Below are 12,099 nucleotides of genomic sequence, written 5' to 3' on the forward strand. Positions count from 1 at the left end.
TAGACGACATCCTGCGTCGCCTCTGTTTTCAACCAGCATGATTTGTTTCATTTCTACAATATTCTAGTGTGAGCTGTAATCTGTTATTGAAATACATTATTCCTGAAGTCTCAGCTGGACTAGTGCCAGATGAACAGCCTGGCTAATGCTAGCTGGCTACATGATGTTACTCTGTAAAGAAACATTTTAGCTAGAAGAGATTAATAAACACGGTTCAGAAACATGAGAGAGACGGTCTCCAGTGAGCTGCGGTGGCGTCACAGGAATGGAAAGAAAAACTTTTATTTATTATTAAAGTGACACTAAGTTTAGTTTCTTGCCTCCTGTCAGGTGGGAGATGCTGCAGAGAGGCAACGTCTGCTAAAACACCCGTCCAAACACTTAAAGAAGCTCATCTGTCTCTTGAGGACCATTCATTACTGATACGCGCTCAAAACATTATCAAGTTTAGTATTTCCACAAAATGCATGCCTTTTTTTTCAGGAACGTTTCTCTCCATTTAACAGAATCGATCCAAAAAGCCTGAACAGTTTCCAGCCTCTGCTGCTGCCAAGTGAAGCCAGCGCTGAAGAGAAAAGCTGTGATTCCGGGGCAGTTCCAGCAGGGGGCGATGATGATGACGGTTTCAAAAAGAGCCCGAGTCCCACTGGAACCCATTCAGCCAGGCTGAATTTCAGAGGGCAAATAAACACATTAAAATCCTGGTTTCAGAACATGTTCTGGTTTCTATCGGTGGTTTCTACAGTCGTGTCGGTTTGACCAGAGTCCGAACAGAGAGTCTACAGTCTGGAGAGAGAGAGGGAGAGAGGGGAGGTGGATCTGCTTTGTGTTCAGTCTTCTTCATCTCAACTCAACCTGGAAAATCAAGTTCCTGCAGATTCACCCGTCAGATGTTCTGAAGAGCCTCGGGGACGTTCCAGCAGCCGTGCAGGAGTGTCTGTAACACCGGTGTTGTGCTGCAGTCCCCTCATCAGACCCCTCTTTGGCTCAGCCATGGAAGCAATTTATGTGATTATCCTCCAGCGCCGTGCCAGAGGCTGCGCCGCAGACGGACGGACGCTCAGCCTGCAAGCGTAGCAGCTTTTCTGCTGTGTGGCCGGGCTGGACCATGACCAGGAGCAGAGCCGCAGGACGGATCCCAGCAGGGAAGGACTGCAGAGCCCGGAGCAGGTACCGCCGCCGCCGCCACCGCCGCCGGCCGCATGCTGCCGTGCACGACAGGACAAATGACACCCCGAGCCGCCACGGCCGCCAGCGAGGCTGCAGGCGTCTCTTCGGACATCAGTCAGTTCAGCAGAGGCAGTAGATTGGACGAGTTTGGAGGAGTGTGGAGCCCCGGCCGGGTTCTCGGAGTCTGTTTCTGTCCAAACGGACTCACTCATGTTGGAAGACGTTTCACCGTTTGTCTCCAGGTCGTCCACCGAGACTCTAAAAGAACCAGACGTCTTCCTGACAACACTTGGACTTGGTTCATTGTTGCTTTTGTCTTTTCAGGCAGGTACATTGATATATTGGACCGTGTTCTGAAAGCAATCATGAACTGAATCCAGGTGTTACTGGACTCAGAAGTATTTCCTTGGTCTGTTCACGGCTCGTCCACGCTGATTGCTGACGGGCAGTTCCGTCCACACTACGGTTTGAGTTCACGCCGGAACGTGTTCCCACGCATCTCAAGATGAGCGTCATGCAGGACCCAAAGGTCCCGGCGTCTCCTCGAACCACGACGTCTCGCCACGTTCGGGAGGATTTACTGAGGGTTCAAACACTAATCCGCCGATTGAGAGCGAGGCTGTAGCTCCGGACCGAACCCAACCCAACTCTCCCATAATTTCAGTCCACGTGTGTCGACACAGAGAAAGGCGTCGGGTGTTTGAACGTCATCGGGTTTTTACAACGCTGCAATGTAAAAATCCACCAGTCTGAAAGTAGTTTGTCCCTGAAGCATGTGGAGATTTCGGAATGATCTGTTTCCTTTAGCAGTGAAGTTAAAATTTTAGTTTTGTTCGCAAATTAAAAAGTTTCCCTTCTGTCTCTGAACTTGTCCCTGAATGTCGAGGCTTCAGAGGGTTGAGATCTCCGGACCGACGGGCCGTTTCCTCCTGCAGGAGTCCCCATGCTGCTGCTGCTGCTGCTGCTGCTGCTCCGGGCTGGAGCGCCGGGCTGCGAGGCCTCCGGCGGGTCGCCGCCTCCTCGCCGACGCCCCGTGAGTACCGACCGGGCTCCCGTCCACACCGGGAGCCGACGGATTCCAACATCACACAAGATCAAATCACGAGAAACTCTCTCTGATTTCCAAATCATTGGTTTTAAATCGTCGTGTCAAACCTAAAGCACGCTACAGGTTAGCTTCACTGCTAACGCTGCGATTTTACAGTAAATCCTCTGATAATGACCTGGATTCCATTAGAAAGCCCGTCTCCTTTAATGACCAGGTGCCCCTTTTTTTTTCTTTTTTTTTTAAATGTGAAGCGCTACGGCGCTGTACTGACAGTCATCTGTGCTCCAGCGCCAGTCCTCCTGGTGTGGCGACTGTGTGTATTACACGCGTCCGGCAGAAATGGCGGAAGGACAGAAAACATTAAACTTGATGTTGACATTTAATTTTTTTCACATCGATTGAAAAAATAAAATCGAATTAATCGAATTAATTCGATGTATCGCCCAGCTCCAAACTGCACTACTGTTTATTACTGTTTTAGTACCTGTTTTAAGTAAATGAGCTCAGTACATTTTACTGGGTTCAAACTGACACAAAAGATGTTTTTGCTTATTTTGAGAATTTTAAAATATAAGCCTCTCTCTTATACATGCCAGCGTCCATTAAAAGACTGGTGCCAGCTACACTTGAGACAAATAGAAGCCCCGGCTACTATAAGAGGATTTACAAGTTGAATGTTTCACTGGAGGACAGAAATGAAAGAAACGGCAATAACCAGATAAAATGGCTGAAGAGGACAAACTATACATTTAAGAGTAACGGACATGCACTTAAAGCTAGGGTTGGCGATTTGAATGAGATACATTTTTTTGAATACTGGTTAAAATGATCTTTGTGACCCGATGGGGAGCAATTCATAGCGCGTTTTTAAAGTAGTTTGGAAAATATCCGCTATCTACAGCAGGAGTAAAACGGGAAAAACAGCAACCAATAGTCTTGAGGGAACACCTTTTTTTAAACCAATCAAATCCCTTCGCCGTTCGACCTGCCCCCTGCGCGTTCATGTACGCGTGCACCGACCCTGGTTCAGTGCGCGCGTAGAAGGACGGAGCGTCGTTGCAGAATGGCGGAGAAGAATGTTTGGGGGGTTTACTTACCGTTGAGTACACCATAACTTGGCGTAGTGCAAATAAAGAAAAAAAGAAGAAACGAAGCGCTGAGGACAGGTTACGCCAGGAACGCACTGGATGCACCGCGCGCCGTGAACGTCTCCGCGTCTCCGCTCCCAACGGAGCTCCTCCAATGGGGTGGGAGCTGGGCGGAGCTAGCTAGGCGGAGCCTTGGGGAGATGCTACATGCTAAAGCTAGCTTCCAAGATCGCCAACCCTAGCTTTAATATCAGTTTTCATGGTTAATACAGTTTAAACAGCTCCCTTTGCTAAAACTAAGTAAACAGCAGTTTTCTTAAACATTTCAAAACCCTATCAGTTATCTCACTCTTAATCCTATGAACACTATGTTTTAATATGACAATTTAATATATAATATATTAATAATTAATATAATTATAAAACATTTTAGCACACTGTTTCAGCATGCTACTTTAGCATTGTATGTTTTCAAACACTGTTGATTCATGTGCTCTGCTTGAGCATGCTCTGGTTTAGTCAGTAGAATTTATCTGTAAAGCGCTTCTCACCGAGCAGTCGTCACAAAGTGCTTCACAGCAGTGGAGAATCATAATCACAGCAGAGGTAGAGGGATAAGACAAAATACCAGATAAACAGTACGGTCCGTTACAAAACTCTTGTCGCTTATCCATTTTGTAGAAACAGCGGTTTATAACCTGACTGTTAATTAATCTGTCGGTTATAGAAATGACTCACATGAAAGCTAAAACCCTCCCAGATCAATAGTTAATATACTAAAATAAATTTGCTTCACTTATGAAAGATTGATCATTCAATGAACACAAAAATGTCAGATTTAGGCAAGATTAAAGTTTAGTCTCCTACAGAGTCATGTGAAAATTAAACAAATAATTTGCTTCTAATACAAAACTGTGCTGCAGAACATCAGTGAATGACGTGGTGTTGCTGTGAGATCCAAATTTAAGATGTTGCAGGACTTCCAGCTTGAAGGACTGAATCCATGCGGTTCAACAATGATTCATGCAATTTATTGATGAAGACATCAGGAATAGCAAAGAAAAACGGTCTACAGCAGGGATGGGCAACTTAAATGATGGAGAGGGCCACAATTTTTTGTCAACACGACCAGAGGGCTGCGTAAGACCGCACGCGTTACCAGATATGATAAAACTGACATTTTACATGTTTGTATAAGTTTACTGGCCCACCACAATAACTTGACATTTTCATTATCAAATGCATGTATAAAAGTTGTGATCTTCGTTGAAAATGAGAATACAAAAGGTTTGAAGCCCACAAAAAAAATAACCATTTACTTTTTTTGTGTGTAAAGGGCTCTTATGAATAAAACATACAAATCAACCTTTTTCAAAGATGCAGGGAGCCACAGAAAAACATAACATTAATTGCAATTACAGAACTTATTTTGTGAATTTTTAAACTACACTCTTTTTTTTTACATTTTAACATTCTCCATGAATACAAGAAAAATACAAATCAACCCATCTCAAAGGCGAATGGCAGGGAGGCTTTGCTTTGTGCAGCGTATTATAGTGGCGACTTAAATTAAAATCTTTCATTGCAGATCAGGTCTCTAAGCAGACCGAGCACAGAGGTCTGCCTTTAAATTCTGTAAACAGATATTCTGCTTCCCATTTAACCTGAAAGACACGGCTTTCCCCGTCTAGTTTTGTGTTTTTCTCGTCTGTCGCCATGACTCTGTCTTTTTCTTCTTCACTGGTGGAGAACGCTGCTGGAAAGAAGGGCTTCTCCATTCACGGTGCCATCTGGTGGCCAAAGTATGTCATTACAACTGAATCAGTGCAGCAAAAGACACATTTTTATCGTTTTCAAAAAATAATTTAAGGGCCGTATGGAGTGAGGGTGCCGGCTGTATGCGGCCCGCGGGCCGCCGGTTGCCCATCCCTGGTCAACAGCCTCCCAGAGTTTAGGATTCTTTGGTTTTGTCTTCCATGCTTCCTCCTTCATTCTATCCCAGCCATGCTCAGTGACGGAGCAGTGGCGGAGCAGTGGCGGTCGGTGCTCCATCACCAGACATGAACATCACTCAGCATGTGGATTTTGTCTCTTCTTATTGACACAAAAGGTCAAAAAGTCATCGCCGTCTGCCTTACAGCGCACAGGGGCAGCTAGCGAAGCGGCGGATTCAGCTCACGATGGTTTAGCACGAAATGCTTCAGCAGACTGTGTTGTAGCTGTGCTGCGGTTGCTGCATTTCCAGTGTTGTTGTTTCGTGAATGTATTTTAGAGCATTTCCAAAGTCTTTCCACTGCTGCTTCTTGTCTTCATCACATTTCTTAACGTCAGTCTGTAACGTCACATTGATGAACTTCAGCCGCCGCGGCTGGAGGACAAGACAAACTCACGGGTGGTGCGTCTCTGTCTCCGTCAGGATGGAGGGCCTTTGGGTCATGTGACGTCTTCCCTCCTCCACCTCCACCCCCCTTCCCTCCTGTCCAGCACAGAGACCTGCTGACGGTGAGAAACAGAAACACAGGGATTCAGGAAGAATCCTAAAATAACAAAAACAGTGTGTTATAGAGTGTGTGTTTCTCTCCAGGTGGATTACAGTGTGTGTATAGAGTGTGTGTTTCTCTCCAGGTGGATTACAGTGTGTGTTATAGAGTGTGTGTTTCTCTCCAGGTGGATTACAGTGTGTGTTATAGAGTGTGTGTTTCTCTCCAGGTGGATATTAACGACCACATCAGAGGAGCAGAAGGAGAAAAGGTGAAAACTGAAGATTTAAAAAAATCCTTTAACAGTTTAAACATTGAGAAGTCTCACTTCTCATCTGCTGTTTGTGTTTCAGGGCTGCAGAGGAGCCAGAGGACCGCGAGTACACGCACGCACACGCACACACACACACACACACTCACACGCTTACACACATGCACACACACACACACACACACACACACACACACACACACACACACACACACACACTCACACGCTTACACACACACACACACACACACACACACACACACACACACACACACACACACACACGTGCAATCTTGTATTTCTATCCTTGTGGGGACCGTCCATTGACTCCCATTCATGTCTAGCCCCTAACCCTGACCCTTACCCTAACCCTAACCCACACCACAACACAGCCTAACCCTAAAGAAATGTTTTTGCACTTTTACTTTTTCAGTAACAACAACATGGTCAAGAAAACACTGTTTCTCCTACTTAGGACCGGAAGAAGGTCCCCACAAGGCACGTCGTTCCACGTTTTGCTATCCTTGTGGGGACATTTGGCCCCAACAAGGATAGAAATACGAGAACGCACGCACGCACGCACGCACACACACACACACACACACACACACACACACACACACTGATGAACATATGATTTCCAGGGTCCGCCCGGTGAGGACGGTCCACAGGGAGAAAGAGGACCACCAGGAGTTCTGGGACCTCCGGGGCAGAAGGTGACGGTCCATGGGGGGATGTGGAGAGGTGGGGGGAATAGAGATGATGGAGAGGTGGGGGGGGGGGGGGGGGGGGGGGGGGGGGGGGGGGGTGTGGGGGATGGGGATGGTGGGATGTGGGGGTGGAGATGATAGAGATGTGGATGTGGGGGTGGGATGTGGGAAATAATGGCGATGTTGGGGATGGAGATGTGGAGGGATGTAGTTGATGGAAATGATGGGATGTGGGGGGATGGAGACGTGGGGGGATGGAGATTTGGAGGATGGAGATGTGGGGGATCGCGATGGTGAGATTTGGGGGTGGAGATGTAGAGGCTATAGATAGCTGGATGTGGGGAGATGGAGACGATGGAGATGTGGGGATGTGGGGAAGAGAGATGTGGAGGATGGAGATGTGGAGATGTGGGGATGTGGGGATGTGTGGATGTGGGGATGTGTGGATGTGGGGATGTGGGGTGCTCTGGTCCTCATGTGTGTCTCCTCAGGGGGAGAAAGGCCATCGGGGCTGGAGGGGGCTGTATGGAGACATTGGGACCCCCGGAATGATCAAGGTGAGAAAGTTAATGATCGGATGAATGAATGAATGAATGAGTGAATGGATGGATGATGGATTAGGACTATTCCTCCTGTGCACTGTTTGACCTTTGACCTTCTGGGCCACAATACATTTTAAACTGTGTCTGCAGGGAAGTGAAGGAGGACCAGGAGTCAAGGTGAGGGGAACCTCCTCCTCCTCCTCTTCCTCCTCCTCCTCCTCCTCCTCCTCCTCCTCCTCTTCCTCCTCCTCCTCCTCCTCCTCTCTCCTCCTCCTCCTCCTCCTCCTCCTCCTCCTCCTCCTCCTCCTCCTCCTCCCCCCCCCCCCCCCCCCCTCCTCCCCCCCCCCCCCCCCCCCCCCTCCTCTCACAGTCTCTGTTGTTTCTCCTTCAGGGTGATCAGGGTCTGTCGGGGAGGCGTGGCCTCCGCGGGGAGCCGGTGAGTGCTGATTGGCTGCTCTAGGTCATCTGACTTCTTTAAAGGTGACCAGGATCCGATGGTGTCTCTGCAGGGCGACCGCGGGCTCCCCGGGACCGTCGGGGAGAAGGTACGAGTCTGGACCTTCAGAGAGGGAGGAGGGGGGGAGGGGGAGGGGGAGGAGCTTCTGAAGGCTGTGCTGTTTTTCAGGGGGATCCGGGTCCAAGGGGAGATTTGGGGCGAAGGGGGAAGGAGGGGCCCCGAGGAGAGCCTGGAGCCAGGGGCCACATGGTGGGTCTACAGGAAGGAGAGGATGGATGGATGGATGGATGGATGGATGGATGGATGGATGGATGGATGGAGGATGTGATCATGGGTTGTGTTCAGGGTTCGAAGGGGTTTCGTGGACTGAGTGGACATCTTGGTTATCCTGGACGAGCGGGACTTCCTGGTCTCCCCGGAAAACCTGGACTTCCTGGACAAGGTCTGTCACAGTTTGTTGGCCAATCAGCTTGCAGCTTTGTAAGTTTCACTTCATGTCTCGATCAAACGTCAAAACCAGTGAAAGACCATCCATGACCGACCGAAGACTGGACAGTCAGCATGTGATCCGTCACACTTCCGGTCCAGGAGAATCTGGACTGGGTCCAGGAGCAGGACCAGGACCAGAGCTTCAGAAACGTTTGCATGCAGGCAGAGTTGTAGGTTTATCAGAAAGTTGTGTTTCCACAGAGAGTCTTCTTCAGTGGCTCTGAGCACCGTGGTCATGTAAACAGACGTCCAAAACACGAGGAAAGCTTTGTGTTTTCACCTGAAATCATTTCTTTGTCGATGGACTCTGAATCTGGATCTGGATCCTCGGGGGTCCAGTCATTATCCTTCCAGGACTTCAGGGGAACCGAGGAGATCCGGGTCAGTCTGCGCCGTGCAACTGTTCAGGTCCCGGTTCAAGACCACTGCTGGAGGCCGTCCACACGGTCAGAGACAAACACACACACACACACACACACACACACACACACACACACACACACACACACACACACACACATACACACACACACACGCGATGCTGACGATTATGACTGTGTTTACCTCAGATCTTCATCGCAGACTCGGAGAAGGAGATGAGAGCGCTGAGGGTGGAGAACGTCATGGTGCTGCGTACCGACAGAAATGCTCTTTACATCTACTCTCAGTCGCAGTGGATCAACGTGCTGGTAACGACTCCCTCCCTCCAGAAATCAGATTATAGAGTAACTTCATGACAACAGTAAGAAGTAACACTCAGTGCTACTGGTGGTACTTGACAGCACCTGCTGGCGTCTGACAATATCTGATAGTACCTGATCATAGTTGATAGTATCTGATGGTAGTTGGTTGTATCTAATAGTATGATGGTACCTGATGGTATCTGCTGGTGTCTTATGACACCTAATGGTGACACCAATGGTACCTAATGGTACCTGATGGTCTGAACTGGATCTGTAAGAACAAAGAGTAGACACACTGCCGATGATAACCATGACCTCATTTCTGTCTTTCTGTCTTGTTCTGGACCAAAAGGACCCCCGAAACTGACCCTGTGGACTCTTGCAGACCAGACCGAGGGTTTGAGCAACGTTCCTCTGCATCGATAGAAATCCGATTCCCGACGGAAACTTGTGCATGTGCATCAGGAAAAACCACCTCAGAGAGAAGATCTCAGCTGAATGATTGAGACGGTTTTTATTTCAACTCTCGTCCCTTCAAACCAAATCAAATAAAGTCCATCAGTGGTCTCCTAAAGCAGCCTCAGTTAGAGGTTCGATTCCCATCTCGTACTGTAATATGAAGTGTTTGTTCCAGGGAAGGTTGACACTCCGATTCACCTGGTCCAGTCTCCAGGTCCACATGTCCAGAACCCCATAACCCATCCAGACAGTTCTCCTGTGAAAGAGTGTGTCGATCGGCGAACCGTCCGACCGGTCCGTTTCCTTCTGAGCTGCAGTCACTCTACTACTCTGCATGTTTCTTTTCTCCGTTCTGTAAATCACCTTTTCTACGACTGTTTGGACCTCACGAACCACCTGTCACACCGACACGCTCGCCTGCCACGTGGGGTGCTTAGAAACCGCTGAGTCGGTAAAAACATGCTGGATGAGTGAAGCCCCGTTAATAAAAGCAGGTGTGGACGAACGAGTGATCGACTGAGCGTTATTGATTGATGGGTTTCTGAATTTGTCTGTTGCCTCAGACCGATGAACATCCACAGTGGGCAGGTAGGCACCTCCACCCAAAACCCCCACCTTCAACACGACCTGGGACCAGATGGAGACCTGTCCATTAAAATTATCAAAATTTTTTGTTCAATTTTCACCTGTTGATGGTCTTACTTCAGCTTTACCTCCAATAGTGAAAATGACCAAAAACAATAATTTGGTCAATTTTCACTCATTGATGGTCTGAGGCTACGTTCACACTGCAGGGTGAAGTGACCCAAATCCGAGTTTTTTGCCTCTATGCGACCTGGATCTGATCTTTTCATGACAGTCTGAACGACACAGATCCGACTTTTTCAAATGCGACCCAGGCCACTTGGATATGTGGTCCTAAATCTGATACGTATCTGATCTTTTGCCATGCAACTTCTGTCTGAACGGCCAGGTCGCATTTACCCAACCTACACGTCACAAAAAAGGCGCTTGCATATGTACGTAAAGGAATCTTTTCATTCGAAAATCATTAATGAACTCTGTATCATTAAATCCTCTCACATCGCTATCCTGGCTGCGACCCCGTACCCACGCGTTTCTCTGGATGGATGTTGCTGCCACTGCCCCACAAAACGCAATGGCCAGAAACTTGGCTCCCTTCCTTCTCAACCTTCTTCTTAAAATCAGGTTGTAAATGTGCTTGCTCCGGTTGGACAACAATGTCAGAATCGTAAAATACGCTGCACCGTTATCGTCCATGTTTACTTCCACAAACACTGTGAAGTCGTTATGTCCTCCTCTTCTTCTTTTTGACATTTTATGGCGGTTGGCAACCAACTTAGGTGCATTACCACCACCTACTGTACCGGAGTATGGGTCATTATGTCCTCTTCTGCGCATGCAGGACACTTGGGTGGTATTTAAGGTCAGACGGGCGATCACATACAAGTCACATTTTATTGTAAATGTGAACGAACTCGCAAAAAAAAAAAAATCAGATTTCACAAAATAATCCAAATTGAGCATTAAGCCCTGCATTAAGTCCTGTCGATGTATAGCCTTTCCTCCAAAATGAAGTGAAAATTATCAAAACAATTTTGTTCAATTTTTACCTATCGACGGTCTTAATATAGCCTTACCTCCAAAAAAAATAAAAAAAATTTTATCAAAAAAATAATTTGGTAAATTTTCACCCGTTGATGGTCTAAAGTGAAAATTATCCCAAAAATTTTTTTTTCAGTTTTTAACCATCAATGATCTTACTTTAGCCTTGCCTCCACAATAAAATGAAAATTATCCCAAAAAAAATTGGTCATTTTTCACCTGTCGATGGTCTTACTGTGTGGTTTTTCAGATGTAACCGTGTCCTCTGGCAGTTTGTCCGCCTTGATTCAGGTCAGCACGTCCTCAATTCCAACAAGTTCTAATCATGTGGAGCTCATTTTCTTATTATCTGAGACCTGGACTCCTCTGAACCCTGGACCATTTTGATTCAGACCCTCTGAACCCTCTACCAGTCTGAGGCCTGGGACACTGGGATTTCTACATGTGTGACAGAAAATGTGAAAAAAAAAAAAACAAACCTTTCTTTAAACAAGCAAACGAAACATTTTCGTCTTTAATTTAATTTCACTTTGGACCGGACGCGGGCTGCAGAAAACATTTGATCTGCCGATCACGTCGTGATCAATGGAACCAAGACAATAACTTAAAGGTTTGAGCCACTGTCCTCGTCACATCTTCGCCAATAATTTAATCATTCACCGCATCATTCAATGAGCATTTTTCTAAAATGAAAATCTTTGAAAACATACCAAGAGTTTGCTAAACGTCCATGTAGTTTGGGATTCCTATGAATGAGGCAGACAAATGTTCTGTTTCACAAATGGAAGAAAAAAAAATGTAGAAAAACAAACCTGAATGTATGAAAATGTAAAAACTTCTCAAGAAAAAAGACTTTAAGGACATTAAAATCGAATAATAATCCAACAGGACTGCAGTTTGTGTGAAGAAACTGTTATTTGGGGTGGTTTGCTTTTCAAAAACTGCCACAGTGAAAGTCTCCAATACACCAAGGGGAAAAGGCCATTTTAACCCAACGATATTGCCAAATGTATTTGTTCGCCTGGCTTCACACACAAACACAGACTTCAGTGACCTCCCAATTTTAGTATTAAGGC

Source organism: Salarias fasciatus, chromosome 16, assembly GCF_902148845.1.
Source record: "Salarias fasciatus chromosome 16, fSalaFa1.1, whole genome shotgun sequence".
In the NCBI taxonomy this organism is placed as follows: domain Eukaryota; kingdom Metazoa; phylum Chordata; class Actinopteri; order Blenniiformes; family Blenniidae; genus Salarias; species Salarias fasciatus.